Genomic DNA, 9,675 nt, shown 5'->3' with positions numbered 1-9,675 from the left:
ACACACACACCACTGCATTCCTCCTTTGTGAGCTGCATATTCCAGACAGCAAACTGTGCATTCTCTCTGACTGTCACTGAAAGCATCCAGGCGCTCTGCTCTATGTCTGATACTATGGTGCTTTGACACATTCTCGTGATGGACTCGATTTAAGCTCAAATGATGGACTCGTGAACCTGTGTTCGTGTGGGTGGGCATTCCTGGATTGCTTAGCCATTGTGGGCAGCCCATCCCAGCTCACACAGTAAGGGATACAGCATTTTGAGCTTTCCCACCTGCATGATCTTAGCAGGGATGGGCTCCCCAGTCTTGATCCCAGATTTCAGCTTTTCTGAGTTGTGCATCCCCAGGTGTGTTTCCCTAGCAACCCAGAAAGTGAGAGGTTTACCCTCCTTTTGGGTGGAAGCTCTTCTTGTTCAAGACAATGTGCATAGAGAGACGCTTCACATGGGGACTTATTTCCATGTGTGCGAGGGCCCTTCACACACATGATGCCCCCTGCGGATCAAGTGAAATGGTGTATGAGTTAAGATTTAGCACAGATATAGAGGATATGTACAAGAACACATATGGTTATGTGATCTTACATGTAATTAAACATAACACAGGATATATAGGATTATGATATACAGGATGAAATATAAAGCTATAAAGTATAGTGAATACATTATTATATACAAACATATACATATATGAAGAGAGAGGATAAAGATGTGGCTCATGAATTTAGGGAATGGGAAACTTTGTCTGTAAGCTCAAGTCCCATTGCTGATGGTGAAGTTCCATTGTGCATTGAATCCTGAATAGAAGGCATGCAGTGGCGTAAAAAACAAATCCAAGAGAAGACAAAGGAGGAGGAGGGAGACCTCGGCCTCACTCCTGCATGCAGAAAGGAAAGGGTTCTAAGACGCATTACAGCCACCTTGTTCTGTCCCTGCCCACAGCAGCTAGTGGACAGCGCCTGCCCACAAAAGGTAGGGCAATGTGTTTTAACAAGTTCATGGATTCAAACAGGGTTTTCATCTGGAAACATGCTTGAGATGACTCCCAAACAAAAATCTATCCAGAAACCCCAAGGAAGAGTCAACCAACACCCAAAATCAAGCATCCTGAACTTCAGCTACTGTATTTGCCTTGCCCTGGAGGGGTTTATGCTGTGAGGCTGTGATTGATGCTGGAGATTGAATAGGAGCCTGACCATCATCAAAGCTTACAGTCTGCCTTGGTTAAGCTCACCATGACCAAAGAAACTTGGAAAGAAAAGGGTTTATTTGGCTTATACTTCACATCACAGTTCATGACTGAAAAAAAGTCAGAACAGGAACTCAAACAGAGCAGGAACCTGGAGGCAGGAGCTGATGCAGAAGACTTGGCAGGATACTGTTTACTGACTTGCTCCCATGGCTTACTCAGCCTGCTTTCTGATAGATTCCAGGACAACCAGCTCAAGGATGGCCCTACCCACAATGGGCTGGGCCCTCCATTATCAATCACTAAGAAACTGCCCCCACAGGCTTGCCTATAGCCTCATCTTTATGAAAACATTTTCTTAATTGAGGTCCCAACCTTAGATGACTTTAGCTTGTGTCAAGGTTATATAAAACTATCCAGCACACAACTTAAAAGGGACAAAAGTGATTAAACACCAAATAGCATGAGTCTTAAGCTAGGGGGTGTACTTTAGGGCTTTACAATGAAATCAAATGTATATTCTGACTGGGGGAGTCAGCACTTAAGCTAAGATGTTAGGGACCAGTAAGCGTTAAACAAGCCTAAGGAGGTGGTCGAATGTATTTCAAAAACAGGGAACAGTATATGGAAAGGAATGAGCTGTTGAAATGATGATGGAGCTGGAAGAATGGATAAGCTGTGCAGAAAGCAGGAAGAATAATGAGAGCAGAGGGTAGGGAGCATCAGCGCGGGCCAGACCAGGAGAGTCCTTATCAACACTGAGAATCCTATGAGGACTTTAATAAGTTCTTAGCATTACACTTTAGGAGGTTAGCATGGCTATTGCATCAATAGTAAGGGCGTGGGCACGACTGAATGGTGGCTGCCAGTACTTAGGTCAGACAACAGTAGTTGGTAGATTTCGGAACATGGGAGTGTGGCAATCTGAAGAACAATCAGTAAGTAGAGATACTGGGTTTCTGTGGTACATGCTAAACAGAGAAGGAGGACGTGAGAAAGTTCAAGGACACCATGAACTGACTGACTGCTGGGAGGTGCCAACACAAGCCAAAGAGATGCAGGGTCCAGATCCATTGTAAACTATTTGTACATGGTGTGAAGATGTGTTGCTGTGATTGGTGTGATAACAGCCAATAGCTAGGCAGGAGAGCTAGACAGGACTTCTGGGCAGAGAGGAGAATAGAGGTGCATGGGAGATGCCAACAGAACAAACTGGACACACGGGACAGATAAAAAGGTAACCAAGCCATGTGATAGGATGTAGATTAATAGAAATAGGTTAATTTAGCTATAAGACCTAGTTAGGAAAAAAGCCTAAGCTAAGACCAAGCTTTTATAATAAATAAGACCTCTCTATGTCATTATTTGTGAGCTGGTAGCCCAAAGGACAGTCTGACTACACACGTCTTCCAATATCATAGCACCATATGGTGAATGCCTGGTGCCCCTAGAATTAATCACCTGCCCTTACTATGCCAAGGAAAATGTCCATTGTGAGAAAGAGCTGGGGGATGTGACCATGCGAGGCTCGGTCTCTCTAGGAATATGATTATTTCCGGGGAACCATCCATGCAGCTGTAACAGTCCCTGAGATCTGGTTCATGGGTACTGAAGCATCTTGGGCCTGAATAGATGATAGAGTTTAACTTTTATCTCAACTGTCATACTTCCCTGTCCATGCCTGCCCTCTTCTGATCTTGGAAGCTAGGCAGGGTCATGCCTAGGGTATACTTGGATGAGAGTTCAAATTATAAATTAGGCATGGTTGGAGATGAAAAATAGCTAATAATAAATAGAAAAACTGTAGTTAAGTCTTTCAATAAAATTTACTTAGGATTCAAGTGTTGTGAGGAGGCTGCTTGTTGGTTCCCGGCTGCTCAGTCCCAAAATAACCACACAGAAACTATATTATTTAAATCACTTGGCCCATTAGCTCTAGCTAATTGGCTAACTCTTACATCTTAATTTAACCCATCTTCATTAATCTGTGCATTACCACAAGGTTGTGGCCTACCAACAAACTTTCAGCACATAGGTCTCCAGTGGCAACTCTATGGCTTCCCCCAACTTCACCCTTCTTTCTCCCAGCATTCACTTTAGTTTTTTCCGCTGTTTCCAAAACAGTTTCTTTATCCACTAATGGTAATCACAGCATACAGAGGGGAATCCCACGTCACTCAAGTTATTTCTGAAATTGCCAGATGTTGTTCCACCTCTCATGATGAAGCCAAGGAAAAGAAATAACAGGTTAGAGGAACTGCTATACTCTAAAGCTGTGAACAGCTGTCACAGTGCATCCCAATCATCTGGTTTCTAAGAAGAAAGATCCAGGATAGGTTTAGATGAAAGGGAGGATGAATAAGTAGTCCTGCCATCCTACAGCACTATGAACTCAAACAGTATTTCAGGAAACTAAAAATGAAGAGTGGAAGGTTGTCAGAACAATGGACTGACTTTTGGAACTTGGGCTTAGAAGCATCTCATGTGAAGGGTGAAGATGTCAACTTGATCTAGCATTTTTTCTCTACTACCTGTCAGAGGGCACTAATATATATCCCAGGTTCCTCGTAGCATCCCAGTCTAGAACACCATGTTTAATCTGGAAAATAGAGATTATCAGAGTCCAGAGCCTAGGGGAGGGAGGTTTAAAAAAAAGTGGTTGAAAAATCAGCATGGAAGATGGAAAAACACATGATGAATGTATGGCTGGGGAAGCAATTTGCTGTCTATACTATAGCTTGCCTCACTGTAAAAATGGGAGACAGCACAGAAATTTATAAACACTTATAACCATAATAAGCCTCCATGAAGGGAGACAGGGACAAGGTGGTTGCCTGAAAGAGACGTTTCTCACGCACTGATGTGTTTTGATCCGCAGACACAGAGGACACCAGCACAATGTGCCACTCGGACAAGCAGGAAAGTGGCTAAGCTGAGGCGTGTTGTAGGGCCAGGACCTGGCTCTTCCCTATGTGCACAGTTCCCCCTGACCCCATATTGATGATTATGATTATAAGGCTGAGTCCATAGCCTTTGCCTATACATGGCACAGGGCTCAGGGACCAGGCATGTGCAGTGGGTGTCCTTGCTTTCAGTGAGGTGTCTTGACTTTTCATCTGATGAAGAGATGGGAAACCAAGCTGTTTCCTGTGAAGAACATAATTCTAATGGAGAGGGTTTATTTTTGAGGGAAAGAAAAAAAAAACATCTTGTTTATCTCGGTTCATTTTGCTATTAGATAATAACTTTAATATTAATAGACTGATATTCACTCAAAGTTATAATGGCTATTATTCAATATGGTAGCCACCAACCTCAAATTTATTAAAGTTGAAAATTTTTGAGTTAAATTAGACATTCAGTTCTTTGATCATTCAATCCTTGTCTCACTATGTGTCTATGAAACCTGTGCTTGATCTAAATGAGTAGGTCCCTGATTCTCATGCCTTCTCATGGGCTCTTTTCCTTCTGTTTGCCTTGCCCAACTGTGACATGTTAGTTCTTGTTTATTTTATTTTATTACCATACCTTAGAAACCTCTTTTTTTTTTTTCTAATGAGAAACAGAAAGGGAATGGATCTAGATCAGGGGTTGGGGGCGGGAAGAACTGGGAGGAGTCGAGTTTCTGGAAACTATAATCAGGATATAGTTTGAGGGGGTATGAAAAAAAGAAAGTTTAAATTAAAAAATAGAAAAAATTGATACATCGAAGCAAAAAAAGTCAAGAAAGACAGATCATTCTATCATCATAGAGTTCTTTCACAGAATACCACTCTGTTTCAGCAGGAAGTGATTAAAAAGTGTTGGGAAGAAGACATTTATAAGGCACTGGCATTTATAATTTCTGTAAGAGACATTTTCTCTTTGAAGTCAATTCGTTCTCACTCGCCTGCAAGCTGTAACCACGAGAACTCCCAGTTTGCCCTTGGAAGGCCTCCTTGCACCTCTTAGTAGCCACGAAACGTGGAGATGTGTAATTCTTAAATGTTTTATTACTTTGATTTACTGTGGGGGTGGGGAGCAGAGAGGGAGGGAGAGAAAAAAGGGGAGGGAAGCAGGAAGAGAGAAGGAGGGAGAGACAGATGCGACACCTTAGAGGAATTAGTTCTTTCCTTCCACTTTTCCATGAGGGGTCTGGGTTTTGAACTCAGGTCAACGGTCTGTGCAGCAAGTGCTTTTACTCACTGAGCAGTCTTGCCAACCCTTAACCCTTTTGTTTTCTGAGCCATAAGGAATGAGGACGTGCTCATGAGAGTTACTCATTCCTCCAGCTTCACTACTTTACCAGGTAGCCTATGAAGATGAGGCAGAAGCACTATCCCCCACTTCTGTGTCCCTAGCTCATAGCAAGAAATCAGGACATAGTAGATGCTTAGCAAATAAGCATAGAATCTGCAAATCCTTCTAAATAACACTTAAGGAAATGAATTGCTTCATTAAGTTAATGAGATCATATTTTCTGGCAAGACCATACTGAGGGCTAAACATGAGTAAGAGCTGGACCTTACAGTATATCTGGAACGGGACCAGAGGATGCTAGTAGATCATGATATGGGTTATGATAAAGGTTACAAAGAGCGATTAGAGAAGAGACATCAGAGAACATACTCAGCCAAGTCAAAAACGGGGGCTTTAAAGAGAGCACTGCTGGCAGAAGGGTAATTTCTAAACATTGGCTCGGCTGTACCAACAGCTTACCATAGTGTTTTTAATAAAGTGGGTGTAAGGGGAACAAGGCAGGGAGTAGTGGCAGGGTCTTCAACACTGCATTGATGTCAGTGCTGCAAGTCCCCCCTTCCTGGAGACTCCCAAGCCTCAGACACGCAGGATTTGTCAAATATAAAAATCTCCTGTCCATTTTCCAGATGGAGAAAAATATCAAAATTAGGAAGACAGCAGCCACTGAACACACCAAGGAAATAATGGTATGCAGGAGGGGATAGGTCACAGCAGGCTAAATGACCACAGAAAGCTAAAGGAGTTCGAAGGTTTCGTGAAACTGTGGAACAAGAACTAATGTTCTAACTTTGCAGAGAAGGGAGAGCCACTGGATAGCAGCTCATGACCGACAGCCCCATTGCCCATCGTTAGATGGAGAAGGTTCTCGGTGGCACAAAGAGAGCAAACCTAAGCCCTTGAATATGGATCAAACCTACAGCTAACCTCAGATGGTGGAGTTAGTAGTCTAAGATTTCAAAATGCCTATGACTAATATTTTTAAGAAGACAAAAGCACAGGAAAATTATTTGAATAAGGACTTTCATCAGAGAAGTAAAATCTACAGCAAACTGATAAAATGGCCATTTGAGAATGATAAAAAGGGAAATATAGCAAACTTAAGACTCTCATGTATTTATGTATCAAGTAGCAGATAAGACACAAAGGAAACAACATAGAATACGGTCTGTCAGAAAACATGGAAACTAGAGGAGAGCAGAGAGAGAAAATAGATTACATGGCCAAGCAAAACAAGTCTCTTAAGAACTGGGTGTGGCCAGGAGGTGGTGGCTCATGCCTTTAATCCCAGAACTCAGGAGGCAGAGGCAGGCGGATCTCTGTGAGTTCAAGACCAGCCTGGTCTACAAGAGCTAGTTCCTGGACAGGCTGAAAAGCTTAAAAAAACAAACCAAAACAACTGGGTGGAATGGTGCACACACATTTCCTCCCTTCTCTTTCTGCCTCCTCGCATGCCCCCTGAGTCTCAGTACTGGGGCAAAGAGGTCTCTGTGAGTTGGAGGTCAGCTTCAGCTACTTCTACGTATAGAACTATAAGTCAGTCAGCCCTATGTAGTGAGATCTTGTCTCAAAAGACAAATAGGCACAATAACCAAAACCTACAACAAACAGACAAAAAAAAAAAAGAACAGTCCACAGTGCATTAAAAACATAAGTGTGTCTATGTGGACAGAAAACCTTAGAAAGACAGAGAAACAAACTACTACAAACAATACGTGGAGACATGATAGTCAAGGGTTTTCCCAAGCCGATGAAAGACGTCCATCCGCATATTCAGTAAATTTCCCCTACATAAATACAAAGGAAATCGATACAAAGCTGTGTGGAGTTCCATATGCAATAAATGTATGGAAATGAACTAATAATAATCCTGTAAACAAAGGCTGAGAAAATGATGACCAACTGGGAGCAAGAAAACAGCTCTTGCCGGAGAAGTGAAAACAGACGAGAGGACGGAGAACACAGGCAGGCAGTGTATGAGGCTATGTGCGTCCAAACCGACAGAGAAAAGACAGTAAGTGCCCTGCGAGTTTGGAGGGAAGAGTCTAGCAGTCTGACTCAGATTCAATTCAAAAACGGGCTGAGGACAGAAAACTGCTCCATGGATGGAGCAAGGGTGTGGAAGACGCCTGGTAAACGGTCACTGCAGTGCAATCGTGTGCAGGACTTGGTAAATGGTCACTGCAGTGCAATCGTGTGCAGGACTTGGTAAATGGTCACTGCAGTGCAATCATGTGCAGGACTTGGTCCAGGCAGCCCTCTGAAAGAGGGGCTGAAGAATGTGTCACTAACAGGTTAAGAGAATGAAAGAGGGGAACAGTTCCCCAACATTGACAGCTAGTCAGAGACTCTTTGAAAGAATGAGCTAGGGGATTCTGCCTTCTACATAGACAGCTAGGACTCATGCAGAAAGTTGTCTACATTGGGTCACCACAACAAGCACAGAAGTTCAGCTGGCCCCCTGATGCTCCAGGGACCCCAGGACTTCTTGGTCCAGCGGTCTGGAAGGGTAGAACTATCACTCTGAGAGCAAAGAGTTTTATTTCAGACTAAGTAAAAAGATTAAATCCAATCTTTGTTCTCTTTGGACAGATAGAAAAAAAGTACAAAATAAGTGCGATGCTCACAAGATTAAAACCATTACTGAGGCTGGAGGTCTGAGCTTCCACACTAAGATGGCTGCGAACAGTTTTTCTCCCTTTTCCCCAAAAGTCACATTCGGGGACTCACTGCCTCACATCTGAAAACCTCTCACCTGGCTCGTAAATTGTGGGATGACTCAGTGGGTTTGAGAACATGACATCCTCCAAGGTCAGACTCACTGTTTCCTTTCGAGTCCATTCAGCCTTTAATTGCAAAACCAATGAACTGGCAAACCACAAGGACATGGTCAGTGCATGCGGAAGACAGTGAAATCTCCGTGTTATTGCTTTCAAGAGGCCATTATGGGTCCGGGGGCACAGATTATGTAGGAGGGGCAGAATGTCAAATGGTCACTTTTGTGACTTCTAAGGAATGTTCCTCCTGTGAAAGCTTTCCAGCCTCCCAATGGGTGGTTCTTCTCCGGGTCAGACATTCTGGAAAGTAATACAATATGAGCAACCAAAGACATAAAAGATATCAGACAGATCTCTGCCAAAAAGGAGACCACCTTCACCCCACTCCACACAATAACACTACGCATCCTTTCGCCTACCGCTTAATTCAACTTATTCAGTGGTCTTCTGTGAATGGAGCTAGCAAACTTGCTTCCTCTGAGGACAAGGCAATTAGGATCTCTTCGCAGGGAACTCTGTCAGGACATTTAATGAATGAATTAAACCACATCAGCACCATCCCCTAGGACTTCTAGTCAGGCAGAGGCTGAACAAGGTACTTCACCCTCTCAATAACTGGTACTGCAGTTGCCTGTGTCTGTGTATCTGCTTGTTGTCTTGGTTTCTTTTTGCTTGTTGCTCTGTTAAAATGCTCTGGCAAAAAGTAACTTAAGATAGGAAGGGTTTGTTTTAGTTCACAGTTCAAGGTCCGGTGCATCACGGTGGGGAGTCAAGCATCGGGATCCTGAAACATCTTGCCTTACGATGTCTATCGTCAGAAGATAATAGTGAAGAGATGCCTGCCAGGGCTCCGGCCAGGATCTCCCACTCAGCATGATGCATCTTCTTACACCTACTCCACTGGCAAGATGATCTCCCACAGGGAGGTCAAGGGTCCATCTCCCTGGCGATTCCAGATTGTGTCTAACATACAATTGGCATGAAAACCCCACCTCACACATGAGTTAGTGAATTCTTTGAAAGCAGGAACTTGGTTCAAAACCCTGTCATGTAGACTCGGAACCTGGCACTGTAGAAGCACTTGTCAGGGAATTAAAAGGGAAGAAAAGAGGGGTAAGGAGCACTTTGAACAATGTGTCCTCTGTTAACTTCCCAAAATAGGATTTTGACTTATTTTCTAAGTTGAGAGGGAAGAAAAGAAAGAACAGATGGTTATGGTGGCCAGTGATCAGGCTTGAAAAGCCAAGGTTCAAATTATTACTCATTCTTCCCCCCTAAGTTATAAGGGAAGAGTACAGAACCCCCATGTAGCATTCAAATGTTACCAATGGGTTCAAAGTCTATTTTATCTCTTCCCAATCCCTGCCCTCCTACTCCTAATACAACAGCCAAGCTCAGCTTCTCATTATTCTCTAGCTCATCCTTGTGCAGCACAGAGCGCTGCTTTTGTATATAATGTGTTTTCATTGGA

Source organism: Microtus oregoni, unplaced genomic scaffold (genome assembly GCF_018167655.1).
Source record: "Microtus oregoni isolate MIOR12 unplaced genomic scaffold, Mior012 000058F_ref0000040, whole genome shotgun sequence".
NCBI classification, from domain to species: domain Eukaryota; kingdom Metazoa; phylum Chordata; class Mammalia; order Rodentia; family Cricetidae; genus Microtus; species Microtus oregoni.
The sequence above is the reverse complement of the archived record's forward strand: the minus strand, read 5'-3'. Positions refer to the sequence as shown.